At 45.8% G+C, this 26035-nt stretch overlaps 1 long non-coding RNA gene across 1 annotated transcript; it reads left to right on the top strand.

Annotated features, from left to right (window-relative positions):
- The first annotated feature begins 4719 nt into the window (after positions 1-4719).
- Positions 4720-25334, top strand: LOC122458295. The gene is made up of 3 exons (XR_006278274.1): positions 4720-4808; positions 23449-23612; positions 24889-25334. It is a non-coding gene; the product is annotated as an uncharacterized LOC122458295 (long non-coding RNA).
- Positions 25335-26035: the final 701 nt, after the last annotated feature.

Below are 26035 nucleotides of genomic sequence, written 5' to 3'. Positions count from 1 at the left end.
ATCCCTTAATGCCCTGGCTCATGAAGCCATACACAGGCACCCTGGACAGTAGTCAGGAGCTGTTCAACTATAGGCTGAGCAAGTACAGAATGGTGGTAGAATGTGCATTTGGGCATTTAAAAGCACGCTGGCATAGTTTACTGACTCGGTTAGACTCAGCGAAACCAATATTCCCATTGTTATTACTGCTTGCTGTGCGCTCCACAATATCTGTGAGAGTAAGGGGGAGATGTTTATGGCGGGGTGGGAGGTTGAGGCAAATTGCCTGGTGCTGATTACGCACAGGCAGACACCAAAGCGGTTAGAAGAATACAGGAGGGAGCGGTGCGCATCAGAGAAGCTTTGAAAAACAGTTTCAAGAATAGCCAGGCTACAGTGTGAAAGTTCTGTTTGTTTCTCCTTGATGGAACCCCCTCCCCCACCTCTGCCCACCGGGTTCACTCTACTTTCCTGTAAGCTAAGCACCCTCCCCTCCCCCTTTGATCACCGCTTGCAGAGGCAATAAAGTCATTGTTGCTTCACATTCATGCATTCTTTATTAATTCATCACACAAATAGGGGGATAGCTGCCAAGGTAGCCCAGGAGGGGTGGTGGAGGAGGGAAGGACAAGGTCACACAGCACTTTAAAACTTTAAAACTTATTGAATGCCAGCCTTCTGTTGCTTGGGCAATCCTCTGGGGTGGAGTGGCTGGGTGGCCAGAGGCCCCCCCACTGCGTTCTTGGGTGTCTGGGTGAGGAGGATATGGAACTTGGGAAGAAGGGCAGTTGGTTACACAGGGGTTGTAGCGGGGGTCTGTGCTCCTGTTGCCTTTCCTGCAGCTCAATCATATGCTGGAGCATATGAGTTTGATCCTCCAGCAGCCTGAGCATTGACTCCTGACTTCTTTCAGCAAGCTGACGCCATCTACCATCTTCAGCCCACCACCCCTCCTCGTGGTCATATTGTGTTTTCCTGCACTCTGAGATTGTCTGCCTCCACGTATTTTGCTGTGCTCTGTCAGTGTGGGAGGACAGCATGAGGTCAGAGAACAGTTCATCACGAGTGCGTTTTTTTCGCCTTCTAGTCTTCACTAGCCTCTGGGAAGGAGAAACATTTGCAGCTGGTGGAGGGAAAAAAAGGGAGAGTGGTAGTTAAAAAGACACATTTTATAGAACAATGGGTACGCTCTTTCATGGTAAATGCTGTTAACATTACATAGCACATGTGTTTTCATTAAAAGGTTGCATTTTGCCTCTTATTGAGGGTATGCCGGTTTGGTGGGAGAGATCACTCACGCAGGGCCGGGCAGCAGAATTCGGCTTGCAGGCAGCCATGGTAAGCCACAGTCTTTTGGCTTCTTCAACCTTAGTAACATGTGGGAATGGTTTCAAACATCAGCACCCTCATTTCCCATATGAAGTAGCCTTTGGGTTGGCCATTTAAAAGGAGGGGCTGCGGTTTCCAGGTTCACGTGCAGCAGAAACCCAACTAACCCCCCCCCCCCCCCCGCCACACACACCCCCACCCAATTCTCTGGGATGATGAGAACCCCTCCCCCCACCGCATGGCTAACAGCGGGGAAGATTTCTGTTCAGCCACAGGCAAACAGCCCAGCAGGAACGGGCACCTCTGAATGTCTGCTTACTAAAACAACCCTATTTCAACCAGGTGACCATGAATGATGTCACTCTCCTGAGGGTAACACAGAGAGATAAAGAACAGATGTTGTTTGAATGCCAGCAAACATTGGGTCCACACGCTGTCATGCTTTGTTCTGCAATAATTCCTGACTACGTGCTACTGGCCTGGCGTGGTAAACTGTCCTACCATGGAGGAGAGAATAAGGCTGCCCTCCCCAGAAAAATGTTGCAAAGTCTTTGGGAGTATATCCAAGAGAGCTTTATGGAGATGTCCCTGGAGGATTTCTGCTCCATCCCCAGACATGTTAACAGACTTTTCCAGTAGCTGTACTGGCCACGAATGCCAGGCAAATTAATAATTAAATACGCTTGTTTTTAAACCATGTTTAATATTTACAAAGGTACACTCACCAGAGGTCCCTTCTCCGCCTTCAGGGTCCAGGATCCCGCCTTGGGTGGGTTCGGGGGGTACTGGCTCCAGGTCCAGGGTGATAAACAGATCCTGGCTGTTGGGGAAACCGGTTTCTCCATTTCCTTGCTGTGAGCTATCTACAACCTCCTCATAATCATCATCTTCCTCGCCCCCAAAACCCGCTTCCGTGTTGCCTCCCCCTCCTTGGACGGTGTCAAAGCACAGGGTTGGGGTTATGGTGGCTGCACCCCCTCGAATGGCATGCAGCTCATCATAGAAGCGGCATGTCTGGAGCTCTGAACCAGAGCAGCCGTTTGCCTCTCTGGTTTTTTGGTAGGCTTCCTGAGCTCCTTAATTTTCACGTGGTACTGCTGCAGGTCCCTATTATAGCCTCTGTCCTTCATGCCACTGGAGATTTTTTCAAATATTTTGGCATTTCATCTTTTCGAACAGAGTTCTGCCAGCATGGATTCATCTCCCCATACAGCAATCAGATCCCATACCTCCCATTTGGTCCATGCTGGAGCTCTTCGACAATTCTGGGCCTGCATGGTCTCCTATGATGATGAGCTCTGCATGGTGACTGTGCAGGTGAGCTCGCCACACTGGCCAAACAGGAAATGAGATTCAAAAGTTCCTGGGCCTTTTCCTGTCCACCTGGCCAGTGCATCTGAGTTGAGAGCGCTGTCCAGAGAGGTCACAAATGAGCACTCTGGGATAGCTCCCGGAGTCCAATACCGTCCAATTGCATCCACAGTACCCCAAATTTGACCCGGCAAGGCTGATTTCAGCACTAATCCCCTCGTCGGGGGTAGAGTAATAAAATCGATATTAAAAGCCCTTTAAGTTGGAAAAAAGGGCTTCGTCGTGTGGACAGGTGCAGGGTTAAATCAAGGTAACGCTGCTAAATTTAACCTCAACTCATAGTGCAGACCAAGGCTAAGCCAGGGGCTTGGATGCAGACCACTGTGAAAGTAAGAGAGGGTGGGGACAGGTGTCCCTGCCAAGAAGTGTGGGGGCTATCTCAAAGCCCCAGGCACAGTTTGAATCTGCCCCTCCCCACTGTTCAAAGACAGAGCTAAGTCAAGCTCCAATAGGAGTCTTGTTTTGTTAAGTGCTGACTACAGCTGAAATCACTCCTTGCAGGACAGGTTTCTGCCCAGCCTGTTTCAGCAAGGAAGTTTCCCCACTAAGGGCTTGGCTACACTTGCGAGTTAAAGCGCATTAAAGCAGCCCCGGGCACCCTAACTGCCGACCCGTCCACACTGGCAAGGCACGTAGAGCGCCTGGACTCTGCAGCTGGAGCACTCCTGGTACTCCACCTCCACGAGAAGGAAAATGCTTGCTGCGCCCCGGCTGAAACGCCCCAGTGTCAGTGTGAATGAGGTGTTGCATTACTGCGCTGTGATTGGCCTCCCATAATCCCCTTAAGTCAAGTGGCCACTCTTGTCATTGTTTTGGAATCGGCTGTAGGAATGAGGAAATGCCCTTTCAACGCTCCGTTTCTGACAGCTGGCTGCTTATCTGCTCCAGGACGAAGCAATTATCACTGTGGAATGTTGCTGCTGTGTGTGTGTGAGAGAGAGGCGGGAGGGAGAGGGGTCTGAATTTACAAGACAGCATGTTGACACACTCTCAGCACCCCAAAAACCCACTCTCCTCACATACACACACCACATTCCCTGTCACACTCCACCCCCCGCATTTGAAAAGCATGTTGCAGCCATTTGCACACTGGGATAGCTATCACAATGAACTGCTCTTTGTGGCATTGCAAGAGCTGCTAATGTGGCCATGCCAGTGCACTTGCAGCTGAGAGTGTAAACACTCAGCAGCGTTTTCCCTGCTGTGGTCTCCAAAGGCTGGTTTAACTCCCAGCGCTCTACATCTGCAAGTATAGCCAAGTTCTAAGAGCTGACAATCACTGAGAGCTGGGGGAAAACCTCAGCAACTGACCTGCAGAGGTCACAGTAGAGAAGCAAGTGGCAGCAGAAGGTAACTGCATGCAGCACAGTGGCTGACTGGCCCGCGGAGTGGCAACCAGCAGGGCAGCCAGCCAGAGCAAGTGCTCAATGGGAGAACGAGCAAGGTGCCTTCTTTCTCTCCCCCAACCCTTGCCCCCAGCTGGGAGGCAAACTCACACAGATGTACCTCTGAACCCTGGGTCCTCACTGACCAAGGACAACCACTGTGAGTGGGGTGTGGAGAGGGAGCAGAGAAGGGCACTTTAAAGGAACTTTTAGTTGCTGGACTTAAGAACCTGAGGCAAAAAGGACACTGCCCAACTTACTCTGGGGTGGGTCTTTTGTTCATGGTTTTATGTTTATGAACTCTGTTTGTAGCATTTTCCCCAATTAACGTTGGGTTATTTCCCTCCTTTTATTAAACGTTTCTTTGCTACACTCAGACTCTGCTTGCGAGAGGGGAATTATTCCTCATAGAGGCTCCCAGGGGGTGGTGTGTAATTGTCCCAGGTTACTGGGTGGGGGCTCAAGACAGGTTTGTATTGATTTGTTGAAAAGGAACCCCTGGATATTGAACCCAGCCCTTGTTGCTGCCAGCTCTGACTGGCAGAAGGGTTACATAGGATTGAATACTGTGATATTCATAGGTTCAGCTCTTTGCTTTGACACCCATTTCCTGTCCCAGGAGCTATTTCAGTGAGAAAGCTCTTCCTGGCCTTCAGTAACTCTCTTTGCTCACTCAGAGTACATTTCTCAATATGGAGTGGAGACGCTGCCAAGCTGGAGCACTTGCAGATGAGCAGAGAGCTGGTAGGTCACAGAGCTGGTTTTTCTACCATCTCTCCTTCTATAGGCATTCAGGCTGCCTGTAGAAACAGCTGGAAACAAAAAAAGAGCACATCTGTTTGCCTCCCTGAATGGCTATGGTTATGCAGGAAGAGAAGCAGAGGAGACTGAAGCTGTCAGAGGGGGAGGATAAGAAACTGTCAACGGGATCAGACCTGCCAGGGAAGTGGGGAATTGAACAAGGCAGGTAATCCCATATGTGGATGACAGAGTGAGAGAAAAGCCAGGAGACTGGGCAAAGTGTTCAGAGGAGAAGGAGACCAAGTGCTAGGGAAGCCTATGCAAGGATCTGGTGAGAGAAGACGAGAACAGGTGTGGGGAGATGGAAGAAAGAGCCAAAGGAGATGAGGTTCCAGAAGGACAGAACACTCAGTACAGGCATTGTTCACGCTAAGCAATTTGCCATTAATTGCAGCCAGTGACATTAATATGTAGGTCATATGTGAGCAGTTTAGTGCAAGCACTGGATATCTGAAATTCACAATCCAGTTGGTTCTGATTGGATGCATAGGTCACATTGTCTGTTTCTGCTCCCTGGTTGGATTTTTCCCTTGCTTGCGTCCCTATCAGTAAACAAATAGATGACATAATTGATGCATACAGCAGTGTCGGTGCCAACGGGACCATTTCAGACAGGACTCTATGGGATGCACTGAAAGCAAGAACAGAACGGAAAGGGACAGACAATTCTGCAGAATAGAAATGATGCAGGAAAAGAGAAGGCCCAGAACTAACACACACAGCCAGCTCCTCTGCCATGTAAACCAGTGAAGCACCATTAGCTTATGCCAGCTGATGGACTGATCCAGAGTTTTTGTCCCAGGAGAGAATATAAAGCAAAAAGAGGGCACAAAAGACAAGAGGTGAGACGTGAATGGGAGAAGGTGCGGCCAGAAGAGGAACATTTGCTTTTCACACAATACATGGTAAAAAAGAAAAAAAATTCTCGCAAGAAGCGAAAGTGGCAGGAGGCCTATTAGCCCAGGAATTAAGCTAGAGGGAATGCACAGAAAGGTAACTGCGTGGAGTTTAACACATGAGGAATCCTTACCGGAGAACATCAGGAAAGGACATTTCTTCAAATACTGTTAAAAGCTGATCCACTTCTGAAAGGCAGACAAAGGCCCCCCTGAAATGAGACTACACAGCACAACACACCATTGAAATAAAAGTAAGGCAAGAAACTGCAGAGAAATTGGCAGCATTGATTACTCAGAGGAAGTGTAAAACACAACACAAGTATTAAATTCAAGAAAAGCAACCAGAGAAGATGGGGGGGGTCCCGTACTGAGTTTGTCAGGCAGTTTAACAAATACATTATGCCCCTCTCTGAACTAGAGCCCTGAGGAAAGCTGAAGTAGAAGTCTTGCTTGCAAAAGGAACAGTCAGCATGGATTTACCAAGGGCAAGTCATGCGTGACTAACCTAATTGCCTTCTATGAGGAAATAACTGGCTCTGTGGATAAGGGGAAAGCAGTGGACGTGTTATTCCTTGACTTTAGCAAAGCTTTTGATATGGTCTCCCACAGCGTTCTTGCCAGCAAGTTAAAGAAGTATGGGCTGGATGAATGGACTATAAGGTAGACAGAAAGCTGGCTAGATCGTTGGGCTCAACGGGTAGTGATCAATGGCTCCATGTCTAGTTGGCAGCCGGTATCAAGCGGAGTGCCCAAGGATCAGTCATGGGGCCGGTTTTGTTCAATATCTTCATTAACGATCTGAAGAATGGCATGGATTGCACCCTCAGCAAGTTTGCAGATGACACTAAACTGGGAGGAGAGGTAGATACACTGGAGGGTAGGGGTAGGATCCAGAGGGACCTAGACAAATTAGAGGATTGGGCCAAAAGAAATCTGATGAGGTTCAACAAGGACAAATGCAGAGTCCTACACTTAGGAGGGAAGAATCGCATGCACCGCTACAGACTAGGGACCGAATGGCTCCGCAGCAGTTCTGCAGAAAAGGACCTAAGGGTTACAGTGGATGAGAAGCTGGATATGAGTCAACAGTGTGCCCTTGTTGCCAAGAAGGTTAACGGCATTTTGGGATTTATAAGTAAGAGCATTGCCAGCAGATCGAGGGAGGTGATCATTCCCCTCTATTTGACATTGGTGAGACCTCATCTGGAGTACTGTGTCCAGTTTTGGGCCCCACACTACAAGAAGGATGTGGAAAAATTGGCAAGAGTCCAGCAGAGGGCAAGAAAAATGATTAGGGAGCACATGGCTTATGAGGAGAGGCTGAGGGAACTGGCAATCTCCCTCCTTAGAGGTTTTCAAGGTCAGGCTTGACAAAGCCCTGGCTGGGATGATTTAGTTGGGGATTGGTCCTGCTTTGAGCAGGGGGTTGGACTAGATACCTCCTGAGGTCCCTTCCAACCCTGATATTCTATGATTCTATTTAGTCTGCAGAAGAGAAGAATGAGGGGGGATTTGATAGCTGCTTTCAACTACCTGAAAGTGGGTTCCAAAGAGGATGGATCCAGACTGTTCTCAGTGATACCAGATGATAAAATGAGGAGTGATGGTCTCAGGTTGCAGTGGGGGAGGTTTAGGCTGGATATTAGGAAAAACATTTTCACCAGGAGGGTGGTGAAGCACAGGAATGGGTTCCCTGGGGAGATGGTGGAATCTCCTTCCTTTGAGGTTTTTAAGGCCCGGCTTGACAAAGCCCTGGCTGGGATGATTTAGTTGCTGTTGGTCCTGCTTTGAGCAGGGGGTTGGACTAGATACCTCCTGAGGTCTCTGTTAGAAAATAGATATTCTGGCCTGTCTGTAAAGGCCTAGACTCTAAGAATTTAGGTGTATTCTTATCTCTTGGCTGGTTATAGAGGTATAAAAGAAAGAATCAAAATCACTGTCTGCCGGTGTAAGGGCCTTCTCTCCCCGCGACAGTTTGAGGCCCTACTCTTGGGCTAAGGCCTTTGGCTAAGCAGCAGGGGCAGCCATAAGCTGGGAAGCGACCGGTCACCTCCTCACATCCCAAACTAGTCACATTGAGATAAGGTGCTATGGGGCTGTTAGGATACAATCCTGTCCTGATAATGCCCATCGCCTCCGGAGAAAAGGAAGTGCCTAGAAGATGTAAAAGGAAACTTAGTTTGACAGCATCCTGTCTGGCAAGAACTCACTTATCAATAGCTGGGATGTGAAATCCTCATTTCTGTGTTGTTCTATCACTGTAGTCCCCATTTCCCTATAATCTCTATCTGGTTCTCTGATTGTTTCTGTCTGCTGTATAATTAATTTTGCTGGGTCTAAACTAATTAAGGTGGTGGGATATAATAGGTTAAATAATCATGTTACAATAAGTTAGGATTGGTTAGTTAAATTACAGTAAAATGATTGGTTAAGGTATAGCTTAGCAGAACTCAAGTTTTACTATATAGTCTGCAGTCAGTCAGGAAGTGGGAGTGGGTGGGGGGGGAATTGGAATCATGTTTTGCTAAAAGGGGGAAATGGGAAGAGGGAATGAGGGTGGGGAAATTGGAATCATGTTTGGCTAAGGGCAGGAATGGGAACAGGGACGCAGGTGTAAGGCTCTGTGGTGTCAGAGCTGGGAAGGGGGACACTGAGGAAGGAAACTGGAATCATGCTTGCTGCAAGTTCACCCCAATAAACATCAAATTGTTTGCATCTTTGGACTTTGGGTATTGTTGCTCTCTGTTTATGCGAGAAGGACCTGGAAAGTAAGTGGGTGAAGGAATAAGCCCACTAACAGTCTCTTCCAACCCCAATCTTCTATGATTCTATAAAACCAATTAATTAATTAACCCTCCTACTTGTAGGCCAAGAACCTCATAATACTGCTGAGCTTCACCTTCCCAGGAGCGAGAGCCAAAGTTGTTCCAAACCCCTGGTGTGCACACCAGCACACTGCCCTGCTGCCACGCAGGGATTTCCCTACACTCCCCCCGAATTCTTCCCCGCCCCCAGTTTTGTGAACTAGTCACATGCAGTGTTGCCAATTTAGTGATTGTTTGGAAATTTGAATTGATATTGAAACATTAATACACACTTTAAAAGCATATAACGTGTATGATAAAATATGTATATCTGAAAAAGTATAATAGATTTGAAGAGTATGAACAAAGACTAGCTTCCTTATACAACTGTTGTTTTATGACAATGTCAGTGCATTCATTTTGGTGATGTTGGCCAACCTAATAATTTCAAATTATGATTTGTAAGCAAAGTCTAAATGAGCTCTCCCTGGCAGCTAGTGATGAGCTGGGGTCTAGGGCGAAAGGCTTCAGGACCAGATTGTATTTACATTCACACCTAATCTACCTAGGTATCCAGCAAACAGAGCTTTGTTACCCCAAGTGATTTTGGCTGGGGTTGGGTTACAAATTACTTGAATGTGGGTGGGTGGGTAATGAATTGTTGATGTTCTTATTGTGTGAGTAAAGGGCAGTAAAACTGTAGTCAGCCTGTGTTGATTGATGACAGGTTTCAGAGTAGCAGCCCTGTTAGTCTGTATTCGCAAAAAGAAAAGGAGTACTCGTGGCACCTTAGAGACTAACAAATTTATTTGAGCATAAGCTTTCGTGAGCTACAGCTCACTTCATCAGATGCATTTGGTGGAAAAAACAGAGGAGAGATTTATATACACACACACAGAGAACATGAAACAATGGGTTTATCATACACACTGTAAGGAGAGTGATCACTTAAGATAAGCCATCACCAGCAGCAGGGGGGGGAAAGGAGGAAAACCTTTCATGGTGACAAGCAAGGTAGGCTAATTCCAGCAGTTAACAAGAATATCAGAGGAACAGTGGGGGGTGGGGTGGGAGGGAGAAATACCATGGGGAAATAGTTTTACTTTGTGTAATGACTCATCCATTCCCAGTCTCTATTCAAGCCTAAGTTAATTGTATCCAGTTTGCAAATTAATTCCAATTCAGCAGTCTCTCGTTGGAGTCTGTTTTTGAAGCTTTTTTGTTGAAGTATAGCCACTCTTAGGTCTGTGATCGAGTGACCAGAGAGATTGAAGTGTTCTCCAACTGGTTTTTGAATGTTATAATTCTTGACGTCTGATTTGTGTCCATTCATTCTTTTACGTAGAGACTGTCCAGTTTGGCAAATACACATGGCAGAGGGGCATTGCTGGCACATGATGGCATATATCACATTGGTAGATGCGCAGGTGAACGAGCCTCTGATAGTGTGGCTGATGTGATTAGGCCCTATGATGGTATCCCCTGAATAGATATGTGGACAGAGTTGGCAACGGGCTTTGTTGCAAGGATAGGTTCCTGGGTTAGTGGTTCTGTTGTGTGGTGTGTGGTTGCTGGTGAGTATTTGCTTCAGATTGGGGGGCTGTCTGTAAGCAAGGACTGGTCTGTCTCCCAAGATCTGTGAGAGTGATGGGTCGTCCTTCAGGATAGGTTGTAGATCCTTGATGATGCGTTGGAGAGGTTTTAGTTGGGGGCTGAAGGTGATGGCTAGTGACGTTCTGTTGTTTTCTTTGTTGGGCCTGTCCTGTAGTAGGTGACTTCTGGGTACTCTTCTGGCTCTGTCAATCTGTTTCTTCACTTCAGCAGGTGGGTATTGTAGTTGTAGGAATGCATGATAGAGATCTTGTAGGTGTTTGTCTCTGTCTGAGGGGTTGGAGCAAATGCGGTTATATCGTAGCGCTTGGCTGTAGACAATGGATCGAGTGGTATGATCTGGATGAAAGCTAGAGGCATGTAGGTAGGAATAGCGGTCAGTAGGTTTCTGATATAGGGTGGTGTTTATGTGACCATCGCTTATTAGCACCGTAGTGTCCAGGAAGTGGATCTCTTGTGTGGACTGGTCCAGGCTGAGGTTGATGGTGGGATGGAAATTGTTGAAATCATGGTGGAATTCCTCAAGAGCTTCTTTTCCATGGGTCCAGATGATGAAGATGTCATCAATGTAGCGCAAATAGAGTAGGGGCATTAGGGGACGAGAGCTGAGGAAGCGTTGTTCTAAGTCAGCCATAAAAATGTTGGCATCCTGTGGGGCCATGCGGGTACCCATCGCAGTGCCGCTGATTTGAAGGTATACATTGTCCCCAAATGTGAAATAGTTATGGGTGAGGACAAAGTCACAAAGTTCTGCCACCAGGTTAGCCGTGACAGTATCGGGGATACTGTTCCTGACGGCTTGTAGCCCATCTTTGTGCGGAGTGTTGGTGTAGAGGCTTCTACATCCATAGTGGCCAGGATGGTGTTTTTAGGAAGATCACCAATGGACTGTAGTTTCCTCAGGAAATCGGTGGTGTCTCGAAGATAGCTGGGAGTGGCTATACTTCAACAAAAAAGCTTCAAAAACAGACTCCAACAAGAGACTGCTGAATTGGAATTAATTTGCAAACTGGATACAATTAACTTAGGCTTGAATAGAGACTGGGAATGGATGAGTCATTACACAAAGTAAAACTATTTCCCCATGGTATTTCTCCCCCCCACCCCACCCCCCACTGTTCCTCTGATATTCTTGTTAACTGCTGGAATTAGCCTACCTGCTTGTCACCATGAAAGGTTTTCCTCCTTTCCCCCCCCTGCTGCTGGTGATGGCTTATCTTAAGTGATCACTCTCCTTACAGTGTGTATGATAAACCCATTGTTTCATGTTCTCTGCGTGTGTATATAAATCTCTCCTCTGTTTTTTCCACCAAATGCATCCGATGAAGTGAGCTGTAGCTCACGAAAGCTTATGCTCTAATAAATTTGTTAGTCTCTAAGGTGCCACAAGTACTCCTTTTCTTTTTGTGTTGATTGAGGGCATCAAGAGAGAGGGTAGGGTAGGTTTTGCTTGATGGTCTGCCTGAGTCACAAATACGATTAGACCTGCCCCTCTCCACTGTTTAAAGACAGAGCTGATCAGGCTCCATAGATAGTCATTTGTGTTTTTAAGTGACCACTACAGCTGAAATCACTGATAATCAGGTTTAAATACTTAGACCTCATTTGGGACAGTGTTTCTATGGAAATGACAGCCCAGTCTGCACTAGCAGTGAGGTTCCCCCACTGAGAGCTGAAATCACTGAGAGCTGTTGGAACCTCAAGAGACAAACTTGCAGAGGTCACAGTGGCAGGTGGCAGCAGAAGGTGACGGTGCAGGGCCATTGGCAACCGATCAATGGAGTGAACGGTGGCACAACGAACAACAGTGGCCAGAGCGAACACTGAGCAGCTGGAGGAAAGAGCAAGGTGCCTTCTTGCCCCCCCACTTGGGAGGTGACCTCATGTGAAAGCACCACGGAACTCTGAGTCTCCGCTGACCAAGGACAACACCGGTGAGTGTTAATGTGGCTGTTAAGAATGCTGGAGGCACAACACAGTTCATGCGAATACTCATGGTTGTGGCATCATACTTTCTATTTAAGCAAGAGATACCACACACTCCAAACTGAAGACCAATGTTAAGTTCATTGTCACTTGTTCATCCTGAAGTTGAACACTGGTTCTGAACAAGACAAATGCTCACTATCTTTCTTCAAGAAACTCAACTGACTGCCTAGAAGCATGTGGTGCAACAGTGAAAGACTCAACGGTTGAAAAAGTGACAAATTCTCTCACCACATTCAAAAAATTTTCATACATGACTGATGAATGCACCGATACAAATGGGCATCAAGTATTAAGTCATTGTGTATGTTATCTTGATGTCAGTGGTAGACCAGTAGATGCATTTCTAGATGTTCAAGTTATAGAAGACACATTGGCACAGATGCAGCCAACCTACATCTTACAAGAGTTAAATACTTGTCAGTTGGACCCCAAACAGATGGCTGCTTGTGTATTTGATGGAGCTGCAGACTTCTCTGGAAGATATGGTGGAGTACAAGCTTTGCTCAGAGAAAAGTGTAACCCTAGTCTCTCCTATACACACTGCAGAGGCCATCTACTCCAACTAGCGTTAGGATGAACTGCAGACTCTTCAAAAGACATTTAAAAAGCTATAAATTTAATGTCTTCATTATATTCTTTTTTCAGGCAGAGTCCAAAAAAACTGAATATCTTGGGAAATATAGACGATACACTGGGACTGAAGTTCAAATTAGTCCACCCTGGGAAAACCCTCTGGCTTTCCCATGAGCGATCCTTGGTTGTTGTCTCAAAATTACTCCAGCCGTTATTACTGGCTTTGGAAAGTATCTACCAAGATGAGATGGATCTAAGTAGTGAGGCTGGTGGATTACTTTTGCTACTACGTTCAGAGAAGACTATTGCCATTCTCTCTCTTGTAAATCTACTGTTGAAACCACTTGGGCCATTAAACAATGCCATCCAGGCATCTGCTACAACAGTAGTAGATCTTTGTCGAGCAACAGAAGCTGCATTTGGATCTATCAGAGAGCTATCCATTAAAAAAGTACTGGAAGAAGCAAAGACTTCAGTGCAGAAGTGAACTAATGAAGGCATTTATAGTGAATCCTTAAGTGAAGAGGACAAGAAGTATTTGTTAAAACAACTGAAAAAGTACACAGACTTGATTCTTAAAAATCTACAACAGCAACTTCTAGATTCTATTCAACCTCTAGGTAGCTTTTACAGATCCCTGTCCTATAAAACACTGACAGTTGAGTGGAGTGAAGCACTACCAGCAATGGGGCGCCCATGTGCTCAGGACAGAATAGAAAATTTGAACACAGAAGGGAATATCATACAGACGAATGAATGAAGATTTGACTTCAACTTTTTTATCATCACTAGTGGCTCAACCCGATCTTTATTCTATATTTCCTGGAATGAAAGAAGTAGGAATTCATCTCTTGCTACTCCCAGTCACAACAACTACAGTTGAGTGTTCTTTTTCGTCATTGAATAGAATTTTGTGTTCTGAAAGAAGTCACCTTCTGCCTGATCATGTGAATGAACTAATGAGCATATCAGTTGAAGGAATGGAGGTACCAGATACACAAGAAGCCACCAAAGGTGAGTGCATTGCATTCAAGAAATTCATTAACAGAGTTGTGCAAAATTATAACAAGAAACCAAGAAGGATTTAGATGTAGTGCTTCATAGAAGGCTTGAGTAGCCAATTTTAATTTGTGTGATGATTTTAAAACATGAGTTAAATCTAATAAAATGGTCATGAAGCATTTTTCAGGTTTTTACTGTGGTGCCATACAGCCCACCTTCACCCTCAAAGTCTCAACCCTCATTGGCCCTGACCCCCAGTTTCAATTCCTGGAGAAAACACTGAGTCTGCCAAGCCCCAAGGTGAAGGTGGGTGGCAAGGACTCAGCATGTGGGCTCAAACAGCAACTGTTTGTGAACAAAGGTGTCCCCCCTGCCTCCATTTCTGTGATGGTATTTTGACAGCTCCCAGTATGCATCTCTCTGAGGAAACTCTAGCCCCCCCCTTGACTCCAGCTCCCCAGTTCCCCTCAACCCCAGCTCAGAGGAGCAGCAGCAGAGCAAATTCCTGGAGACAACTTTGTAGAGTAATTAGAGCATCAATGGGGCTAAAGAGTGTGAAGCAGGAAAGAGAATCAGGAGGGGAAGCTAATGAGGTCAAAAGCCAGAATGTGGCATCCCTGGAATGAGAGTAAAAAGGATTCAAATATTGCTGCAATCAGACTCACCTGCATGGAATGTATCCCTGGGGCCAGCAGAGCAAAAGGGGGTGGAGAGAATTCATTGCAGAAGCAGAAGACTTTAGGTTCTTTCCCCCCCCCCCCCGTTTGTTTGAGAGACTAATTAGGTCAATGTAACTCTTGTAGATGAAGCCTTGAAACATGATAGTGCCTGTGCTCTATTTACTGGGATCCTGGCAGATGGCAGGGCAGGGGAGGGAGGTTTGCGCTGCAGGAAGATTCACAGAGCTGGTTTGCAGCCTTTGTACACAGCTCCCAGCTCTTTCTGCTCCTCCCCCATTCCTGTGATTAAATGACTTTGCAGCCACAACCTGATGGCAGGATGATGCCGTCTCATTATTAACTACATTTACTCAACACTGTCAAATTAACAGCCAGGCATAAGAGAGGCATTTTAGGAGAAAGACTCTAGCTGTTTACAAACAGCATTAGCTACAGCTGGGCAAATGGGAACAGTTTTTTTGCATGAGATTTAGCATAAAATCACTTGCCAGTTCCTATTCTGGGATTTGGCTTAGTGCTGAAGTGTTTTCTCCAAGCAATCCCTGAAATACATTTCTCTCTCAAACTGTGGTTCTTTAATTTCCTAGGGTCAAAATGTTCTGGGGAAGCCCCTTGGGAACCTCTCTAGCAATTTGGGCTTGTGGGGACAAGAGGCCCATTGGAGTCAATTTTCAGAGTAGCAGCCCTGTTAGTCTGTATTCACAAAAAGAAAAGGAGTACTTGTGGCACCTTAGAGACTAACAAATTTATTTGAGCATAAGCTTTTGTGAGCTACAGCTCACTTCATCGCATTGACTCATCAGAGTCAATGTGAGTCTTTCGCCTGACCCCAGTGGGCTCTGGATCAGGACCTGATTAGTTTGGTACCAGAACTGGTTGTAAAATGGGGTTCCCCAACCCAAGGATAATATCTGTGAAAATGAGTCCCATCCCCCCCCAGCACCTATCAAAAGATCAAAAACTGAATTTTCAGCCAACACTTTTCAGAGTTTGGATGAAAATATTTTGATTCAAACTCTAAATCCTTTGCAGAAAGCAGACACTTTCTGCAAAAACATTTGTTCAGTCAAAAATCCAATTTTCCATCAAATCGGTTTTTATTAAAACGTTCCAACCAGCCCTACCAGATACGCCCGAGGACAGCCAGGTGGTAGGAATGTAGGAAGTACCAGACTCAAGGTGGATTAAGGTTTTGTGGGGCCCTGGGCCAGAGCAAGTGGGGGGCCCCTCCCCATCTCTTCTGCCTGTGGCCCCACCCCCATCCACCCCTTCCACCTGTGGCTCCATCCTCAGTCCCACTCTGTTTTGCCTCTTCCCCCCCATGGCCCCACCCCATTGCACTCACAGTCCCACCCATTCCACCCCCAACTGCAGCCCACAACCCGTTTTTCCCTTCCTGTTCCCCCCAATGCAGCCCCAAGACCAGAGAAGCTCTGTTCCTCCACCCCTGCCATGGTGAGAGCTCCCCCAGTCCTAAGCATGGGACATGAGCTCCTCCTGTCCTGGGGCCACAGCCAGGTCTGGGTGCTGAGGCTTCCCCAGCCGCGTCTGCGGGGGGACATTTTTCCAGGGCCCCCCAATTGGCCCCATCGGCCCAGTGGCCAATCCACCACTGGTGTGTTTGGGGTAATGCCAACGTGGGAGTCACTACAGATTTATATCAGTGTAAATGAGAGCAGAATCTGGCCGATGACATTGCCAGAGACTGGGCTAATCTCCCATCAGCAGGGAGAGCGCCAGTTGTAGTCAAAATTATAAGGAAAAATGCCTCTGATTTTGCTAGGTAGGGCAAGAGTTGAAGATGATGCTGAGATCACAGGCTAGTTGACCTCACCACAAACTCTCAGCACACAGAGACAAGACACTTGGCCACCTTTCACCCCGGCAATCGCTGTGACTCTAACGCATGATGGATATTTGGTCATTTCTTATTTGTGTTATGTGACATTGTCTAATTAAAATATAATCATGCAAATCATTATTGCTACCACTGTTATATAATTACAACAAATCTTATACAAAATATAAATCATGGCCAGAAAGCGTTAAGCAGTTTGCAGGCTGAATGACCTAGAGGCAACCTTAAAAGTTAGAAAAATATGCAAATGGTAATTAGGGCCATTCCATGGTAAATAAGCTAGAACTTTGAAGTGCAAACCTATTGTTAGAGAGTTAGAGGTGAAACTAATTGTGTGTATCTTACATGCTAGCCATGTAAACAGACAATTCCTGTCTGTCACTATAGCTATGGATTCAGAGATCAAAAGGGAATGTTAACATTTAGATGAATCTTGGGTGTAATAATGTCATTGTCTATATGTCTCTTTAAAGTCTGTGATAAACTGCTTAATGGATGAATTATCTTATGTTAATCCATGTAGTTAATTACTGGTGAGGTTTAGGAAACAGAAGGTTACATCAAAAGCCTATTGTTTACCCAGGACTGTATCGTCAGGTGGATGCTAGAAAACTATATAAAAGACCCTTGGATCCCAATCCTTTTGATCTCAGATCTGCTTAAGCTTCATCAGGGAAAGTTTGAGTCATAAGATTAAGATCCCAGTCCTAAACTGGAACACCCTGAATATGATTTTGGACATTGGACTGTAACCTATGGACTAAATTCTAAAAGAACTCTTTGCAACTACAAAGCTCACCGTCTCTGCTGTGAATCTGAAGCTCAAGATTGTATTTATGTCTCTATGTATACTGAGCTTTTAATCTATATGCTCTCTCTTTTCTTTTTTAATACATTTTAGTTTAGTTAATAAGAATTGGCTGTAAGTGTGTATTTAGGAAAGGTCTGGAATATTCATTAACCAGGGAGGTAATGTGTCCAATCCTTTGGGATTGATATAACCTTTTTTATATGATGAATAAGATTTTCAGAAATCTTCATCATACCTGACTTGGGTGTCTAGGTGGAGGCCTGAGGCTGGGTTACTTTAAAGGAACTGTGTTGTTGACTTCTGAGTAACCAGTGAGATATAATAGAAGTTGCTTTGTGCTGTTCACGTTAATATAACTACACGCGTCTCTAGGGACCCAGGAAAATTCCAGTGCCCAAGATTCTGGGGGGTTATTGCTCTCCCACCTTCTGCTGGGGCTGATTGCCGAGAATCTGAATGTGGGGATCTGGTAACAGGGCCCTTTTGGAGCCAGTCCCCCCTTTGATATCACTCAGCCACATCAATAAAATAGGTGCCATCCAATCCTGTTCTAAGTGGGGAGTTTGTCCCATAACTGGCCAGCTGGGTGTCACCTTGCAGCCATCTGAGCTTGTTGAGGAGCTGTTGCACTAACAGGCTGGTTGAGTTCCGGCCGTCACCCAGCCGACATAGCGCACAGGCTGGAGCATGAGAGACGTTAGAGGGGGAGACAGGCGTTTAGGTCTCCAGGCTCCTCCATTGCTCCAGGAGAGGCTGGGGGTGGGAGGGAGGAACACACGGACAGCGCACCTTGTACTCTAGAAATCCGTTTGCCACAGAAAAATGTGGAATTTGGGTTTTTAAAGAGAATCTTTAGTTTTTACATTCTGTGAAAAAATGAAAACATTTATTAACTACAGTGGAATCCCATTTATCTGATCTAATTGGGACTTGGGGCCAAATTGGATAAGCAAAAATTTGGATAAGCCGGAGACTGGGCACAGAACTTCAGCGCTGGTGGTGGGGCTCCCACTGTCAGCTCCAGCCAGAAGAGCGGCCCCCCGGGGCTGAATTCTTCACCCATTTTCCAGATTATCTGCATTTTGCTTATTCGATCTGGCCCCGCTCCAAATTAGATTAGCTAAATGGGGTTCCACTGTATATCGTGGCTAGGGAAACTAAAGTACAGCATTTCATTTTAATCATGGAAAAACACGGATTTCTATGGGGGTTTTTTAATCAGAGAATTTGGGGTTTTTGTATCATGGAAAAAAGGATCTCTGGCTATAAGTAATAATTGGGGCTCATGGAGAGAGAGTAGTGATAGGAAATGACTCTTCATATAAGCAGTGGGCAATTCCCATACACACAGGTTACATAGCTATATGCCTGTCACTTCCATTTGCCATGTAGGGCAATGACCAGGGATTCTTGGGTCTGTGATACTGCTTATGTTTCCTATCCAGTGCTTAGAATGGGGGTGGCTGACAAGTACCATAAACCTTTGTCCATACAGGCCCAGAAGGAAAGACTCCATTGACTTCAATGGGCTGGACGAGAGCTTGGGCTGATCACTGTGCTCAACCTTTTCTGAAGTTCTGAAATGTTTGGGGAACAGTTTTTTACTTCCACTTTCCTGCCAGGACTGGGTATACCTGTGTGGGAAATCCATCCAGGTCACCTGTTCTCAAAGCATCCAGCCTCAGACTGTTGACTCAGGAGATAAGGGGACAGTACAGAGGAGCCACCAAACCGTGAGCGCTTCTGTTGTCCAAACCCAGATTCTGAGCTGATCAGGACTTGGTTTACATGGTGCCATGGGGACACCTCAGTGGGACTCCCTGAGCTCCCCTCGAGGTCAGTGAGGTTTGTGTGAGCAAGGAAGGCAGTCTGAGCCCTCTGTTTGCACTAGGCTTGTTGTGTCATTTGAGCTCATTGCATGCACCAGGTGCTCCTTGCATCTCTTCATTCCCCCACAAGCTCCTTGTGGTCCACCTTCCCACCCCCTTCTACTTCAGGGACTCCTGCTACTCCTCTCCTCATTCCAGGGGTTGTGTGTGCCCCCCTTCCCCTCTCCTCCCACACCATGGGCTCAGATTCTCTCCACCAGGCCCCATGTCAGTGTTCTGATTTTCCTACAGATCAACAGCGTTCTGCCCACTGATGTCTAGAATGTTCCCTGAAATCTTTGAGTTGGTCAGATGCAGCGTTCAAAAGTTATTGCATTACAGGCAGACAGACAGACAAACAACATCAAATGGAGTGTATAGCATTGAAAGCATGGCCAACCACTGGGGGAGGATCAGCCACAAGCTCCTATTCATACTTTCTCATAATAAAAGAACAAGGTGACGTTCAATTAAATGAAAGGCAGCAAATTAAAAACCAATTAAAAGAAACATTTTTTTCAAAATGCACAATTAGTCTGTGGAACTCACTGCCACTAGATATTCTAGAGGCCCAGAGTTTGGCAGGATTAGAAAAAATGATTGGACATTTATACCAAACATAAGAATGTGACAGGTTGTCACCAATGGGGTGCAGTCTGGGAGCTGTGGGAAGTGCTGCGCCTCTCTAAGACACACAACTGGGTTGCGGACACAGCCAGCCTCATCCAGGACCTGTTATCCCCCAACACAACAGCAGGTGGCGCCACTCACCCTAACTGGGCTATCTGAGTGCAAACACCAGAACCCAGCCAGTTTCCTAGCTCCCCAGGCACACACACCCCTCTGGAGTATAAATCTAAAATATCGTCTTGCACTGCACAGTGATCTTTATAGTGTAAGCTCATTAAAATGTCCACCCCTCCCTCAATGTGGAGAGGAATATGCATACTTGTGGTAACCAAGCTGAGATTTTTCTCCAGACACTTCACTTAAAGGCACACTGCTTTAGGTTAATATATAAAACAAGTTTATTAACTACAAAAAGATAGATTTTAGGTAATTATAAGTGATAGCAAACAGATCAAAGCAGATTACCTAGTAAATAAATGAAACTGCAAACTAAGCCTAAAATACTAGTAAGATAAGATATGAATTAGCAAATTCTTACCCTGGCTGATGTTACAAGCAGGCTTGCAGATTCTTAAGGGCCAAGCTGCATTTGCTTTGCAGCTTGGGAACCCCTCCCCTGTTCCAAATCTTTTTCTTTCAGAGCTTCTCTCGGGTGTTGGGTTGTGGGGGAGTGAAGAACAACAGATGATGTCACTCCAAGTCTTATATAGCTTTGGCATATGGCAGGAGCCCTTTGTTTCAAAAATAGTTTCCGGCCCAGTTTGTGAAAAAATATAGGCCCACAAATAGAGTCCAGAGTCATGTGCACATGCCCTTGCAGAGTTATAGCATGCATTACTTACAGGCCAAAACATCCACAGGAAGGCTCACCGGGGGGAGATAAACTTCTCCTTGGGCCTATTGTTTTCTCTAATGGCCCATTACCCTGAATGGGTCCTTCACAACCAGCTATTTAGACTGGAAGCATCTTGCTTAGTGGGTGTCACCAGGTGTGACTACATGTGAAATACAGATACAGAGTCAATATTCATAACTTTGGATACAAAAATGATACATGCATACAAATAGGATAATCATATTAGGCAAATCATAACTTTTCCAATGACACCTCACATGATCCTTCTTGTACAAAATGCATCATATTTATGCCATAATCATATCATACTAATATCACTATGAAGAATGTGGGGTGCAGTGTCACAGAGAACATCCCCATTACCCAGGATACATTCAAAATGTATAAGGGACATAAACTCTTCTGCTGAGTGTATAAACTACCTCCGAGGGTTGGAAGAAAATACGCTCGTGCAAGGGCTATTCCACAATTTTCCACTATGGAGTATCTTGTACCTCACTCTGAAGCAGCTGCTACTGGCTACCCTCAGAGCCCCAATTCTGAACTAGATGGAACTTGGCTTTGATCCAGTCTGGTGATTCCTATTTTCCTAATATGCCAGTGAAACCTGCTAAGGGCCCCCAAGTGGTCTGCGCCAGAGACAATTAAGTTACGGGTAGGACAAAGAGACCACTCCATTCAATCCATACTTCAAAGCTGAAAAGGCCGTGTTCTCCAGGGAAAGTATAGTATGGCCCCAAACATTGTGGAGAAAAGGAATGCTAGAGAAATTAGATACCAGTACAGACTAGGCAGACACTGTGTTCTCTGTACCATTTCCTCACCAAAGCAAATTGATTGTAGTCATTTCCCCTCATCCCATTTCTAGCTTTCAGTGACCACGGAAGCCTGTTAAGTGGGTCACCTTGTGGCACCAGAATACTATTCCTGTGTCGCATCTATTCTTATGGCAGCATTTCAAAGTCTCAGCTATTTCAGATGCTATGTTAGGGTTGTTTGCTCCTTATCTCATCCTTTCTCAGGGCAATCTGTTACATCTAATGTTTTGGGGCTAATGGAGGTCTACTTCTGCAAGAGGCTAATTCCTTTATCGCTGTCAGGTCTCCAATGTGCAGTCAGAGCGAGTCTTCACAGAACACGTCCTAGGGATTCACATTTATCATCTCCCAGCGACTTTTCCAGCTCATTTTAGAAGTCAAAAGACGACTATGCTCCCAGCTCATTCAGTTCAGAGACTGTATTGGCATGACAAGCTGGACAAATGCTACCAAAGTATTAAGAGAACAAGACAGCTCTCTCACGTACCTGTCCCAGGAGAGTAAGGTCTGCCCAAGTTAGGGGTACATGCTGGTTGGGGGTGGATCTGTGTCCAGGAGTCATTGCTATCTCACCCGGGTGTGGGGGCAAGTGGCTCAGTAATGAAACGCCATCTCTTCCACCTCTACTTTGTGCCAGTTTCAGACAAAGCTTTTCCTCCTAAACCTTTGTGTCACTGCACTGTCTCTGCAGGGCTCACATGAAGCACAATTTGCTGTTTTCCCTGGACTAAGGAGGTGTGACACAGGAAGCAGCTCTGCTGAATAAGAAGGGTTCATTTGCCAAACTGGGGTGGAGAAAAGGGTTAAGAATAAACAACTAGCTCTGACTGTAAACTCTTCAGGACACGGGACACCTCTAGTTTATTTCTAATATTCGGTACCTTGTCAACATAAAGCACCTAATAAAAATAATGATTGATACAAGCCTCCACAAAGAAAGAGTACAAAATTCCCCTTTATCATGGCAGGAAGTACCATGCCATTCTCACCATGGTAGTTTCATAGAATCATAGAATCATAGAATATCAGGGTTGGAAGGGACCCCAGAAGGTCATCTAGTCCAACCCCCTGCTCAAAGCAGGACCAAGTCCCAGTTAAATCATCCTAGCCAGGGCTTTGTCAAGCCTGACCTTAAAAACCTCTAAGGAAGGAGATTCTACCACCTCCCTAGGTAACGCATTCCAGTGTTTCACCACCCTCTTAGTGAAAAAGTTTTTCCTAATATCCAATCTAAACCTCCCCCATTGCAACTTGAGACCATTACTCCTCGTTCTGTCATCTGCTACCATTGAGAACAGTCTAGAGCCATCCTCTTTGAAACCCCCTTTCAGGTAGTTGAAAGCAGCTATCAAATCCCCCCTCATTCTTCTCTTCTGCAGACTAAACAATCCCAGCTCCCTCAGCCTCTCCTCATAAGTCAGTTTCTGGAAGTTTCTGGAAGTGAATAGTCTTGTCTCCATGCAATACATTATAGTAGAAGTTAATACCTATCATTGGGGTTATAGTCTGGAGAGTCAGTCATCTCGGCAGAGTTAAGATTGCAACACCTTTTTTTATAAACTTCTATCTTAGCCACTCTGTGACTTTGGCTTGATAAATACGTTTGGCCTGAAAAGGGCCAGATTTCGTTTGATGCCAAAGGGGAAGGTTTCTGCAAAGTTTGAAGAAAATTCAGCCAACCATTTCTGAGTTCCAGTTTATCAAAAATTAACCCTTATTTGAAAGTTCGACTTTAGTCTATTTCTTAGTCCTTCTCTAGGTCAAAAATGGGTTTTTACTGCCCTGTCCGTAGAGTTAAATCACCCTGGAATGTTACGAGTCAGCATACTTGGAAAATCCATTGTAATTACCTAGTTATTCGCAGTGATTTGTCTATGGATAGTTTGGATCCCAACCAACTCCTATGGAGCTCAGTGGTTGTTTCTTCCAATGAGTGCAGTGGGCACACAGTCGAGCATTACCTGTGGGGGGGGGGGGTGCAGCCCTCGGAGTGGGGGGGGGGCTGGGATGAAGAGCCAGACCCAGCCATGCTTGTTTGGGAAGCTGAACGGCACATGGTGCTGCTGCAGCTTGGAGTGACACCACATCTGAGGCTGGGGCAGAGGTTTCAGTTTTGATTTTAATTTGTAAAAATGTCAAACCCACTGAAACATAGACAGCAGACACATGGTTTGAATTGTCCAGGGTCGTTTGCCAGAGAAAGAGAGAACAACAAGAGTTCCAAAATCAGCACTTCCTGGAATTTGTTACTGGACTGTCTCGGAGCCTTTTTCAAGAAATCTCCCACACTCCGGGCTTTGCGTCTCATGCTGCTCCTGGTGTGCTGATTAGCACAATAGCAAATACAGGTATGTGGGGTTTGTTTGTCTCATCATCTGTCCCTATTTCTTCATAACTGAATGGAACCACGCCAAGCCTAACCCACCATATGTTGTAGTAACAACGTAACATAACCCCCTACTGTCACTGAGCGCACGGAGGGAAGGAAGAGCTGTCCCCATACTGCCAGCCAGGAACTCAAATCTCTCCTCTGCTGTCTGTAACTCACTGGTCAGTGTGGGACAGGTCCCTCTCTGTGCCTGATCCACAGAGGATATGAGGCTATTACAGCCCCGCTAGTGAGCCTTGGTTCTTTAGAGCTGTAGCAGCTCATGCTTCTAGTTCTGGTGATCCCCAATTCAGTCACCAGGGTGTCAGCCATCACACATGCACTTTGCCACCCTTATTACTGACCAAGGCTGTACATGCCAGCCCTAGCAGGCAGACAGTTGTGATTGGTCATGACTCATACCATTGTATAGTTACATAACTGGTCTATGCCAGCGGGGAGAGTTCTCCTGTTGACATAATTAAACCACCCCCAATGAGTGGCGGTAGCTATGTTGGCAGGAGAGTGTCTCCCACTGACAAAGAGCTGTCCACACCGGCGCTTCTGTTGGTGTAACTTATGTCACTCAAGGAGTGGGTTTTTTCACAGCCCTGAGCAACAAAAGTTATACCCACAAAAGTGCTAGCGTAGAATAGCCTATAAGGCATGGTTTCTAATCCTTTAATCATTCTTGTGGCTCTTTGACCCCTCTCCAATTTATCAACATCCCTCTTGAATTGAGAGAACCAGAACTGGACACAGTATTTCAGCAGTGGTCACACTGGTGCCACATACAGAGGTGAAGCAACCTCTCCATTTCCACTCAAGATTCCCATGTTTATGCATCCCAGGATTGCATTAGTCCTTTTGGCCACAGCATCACACCGGAAGCTCATGTTCAGCTGATTATCCACCACACCCCCCAAAATCCTTGTCCAAGTCCCTGTTTCCCAGGATACAGTCCCCCATCCTGTAAGTGTAGCCAACATTCTTTGTTCCTAGATGTAGACATTTACATTTAGCAGGATCAAAACATATATTGTTTGCTTGCGCCCAGCTTGTTTAACTTAGTTTCAGATGGGTTTATACTGCTCAGGCCTTTTTGTCTAACTTGACTCAAGTTCTGCAACATTTTCTTCTTATTTTTTTCCTGAAAAGTTTTGGTCCCAAGCCAAATTTAGCTGGACTTTGGGAGCTATTTTAGCCACTTTCTTCAGTGCTGTGAGACAACATTTCTCTGCACTTTATTCTTCCAGTCTTGGTCCTGCATGCAACAGAAAGGAGCAGGACTGAACTGAGAGCTGGGGATGAACAGATGGAGAACTTGGGGGATGAGGACAGCCAATGTTTCAACTGAAACCAGCATTTTCCAGTATCCCTTAGTTTTCTAAATCTCTTTGGCACTTTTGGAGATTTCATCCCTAGTGTAATTTCAAGGGGGAAAAGAAGACGTCATAACTCAGCCCAGCAGCCACATGCAGCATGAGCTGCATCCTCAGCCCAAGGGGGAGATGAGAACAGATCCATTCATGAGAGGGAATTCTGCCTTTTGCTGCTTTGCACTAGTTACACACTGCCCGGTGTTTGGCATGTTAATTGTGTGTTAAATGGGGTTTGTTGCCTCTTCCTCTAGAATTGAAAGTTAAAAACATGGCCTTGGATTGAATGTCATTTGGAAAAATTGTGATTTATAAAAATGAGTCTTGCAACACTTCTGGCTCTGACTGCTCTGTCGTCTGCTTTGTATTGTTGTCAGACTCAATTGTTATTCACCTGAGCACATCCATTGTTAATTGCAGAGCTCACAGTTTTTCTTGGAAAAAGAAAAGGAGTACTTGTGGCACCTTAGAGACTAACAAATTTATTAGAGCATAAGCTTTTCGTGAGCTTCATCGTTGCATCTGATGAAGTGAGCTTTAGCTCACGAAAGCTTATGCTCTAATAAATTTGTTAGTCTCTAAGGTGCCACAAGTCCTCCTTTTCTTTTTGCGAATCCAGACTAACACGGCTGCTACTCTGAAACCAGTTTTTCTTGGCTAGCTAGCTTCCTGCTGTTTCATGATTCATTACTTGTAAACAAACGAGTCCCCCACTCTCTGGGCAAAACTGATTCTCAGCTGTGCAAAGGACACTCCCAGGTTGTCCTTTGGCTGGTATCCTGCACACTGGCTAGCTGGGAGATTGCCATTTGGGTCATGAGTGGTAGTTGTGATTGTTAGGGGCTTATTCCTTCACCCGCTCACTACCCTGGCCCTTCTCGCATGAACAGAGAGCAACAATACCCGAAGTCCAAATGTGCAAACAATTCAATGTTTATTGGGGTGAACTTCCAGCAAGCATGATTCCAGTTTCCTTCCTTAGTGTCCCCCTTCCCAGCTCTGACACCGCAGAACCTTGCCTGTG

This window comes from Dermochelys coriacea, chromosome 19 (genome assembly GCF_009764565.3).
Source record: "Dermochelys coriacea isolate rDerCor1 chromosome 19, rDerCor1.pri.v4, whole genome shotgun sequence".
Taxonomy (NCBI): domain Eukaryota; kingdom Metazoa; phylum Chordata; order Testudines; family Dermochelyidae; genus Dermochelys; species Dermochelys coriacea.
This window is presented reverse-complemented; position numbering and strand designations above follow the sequence as displayed.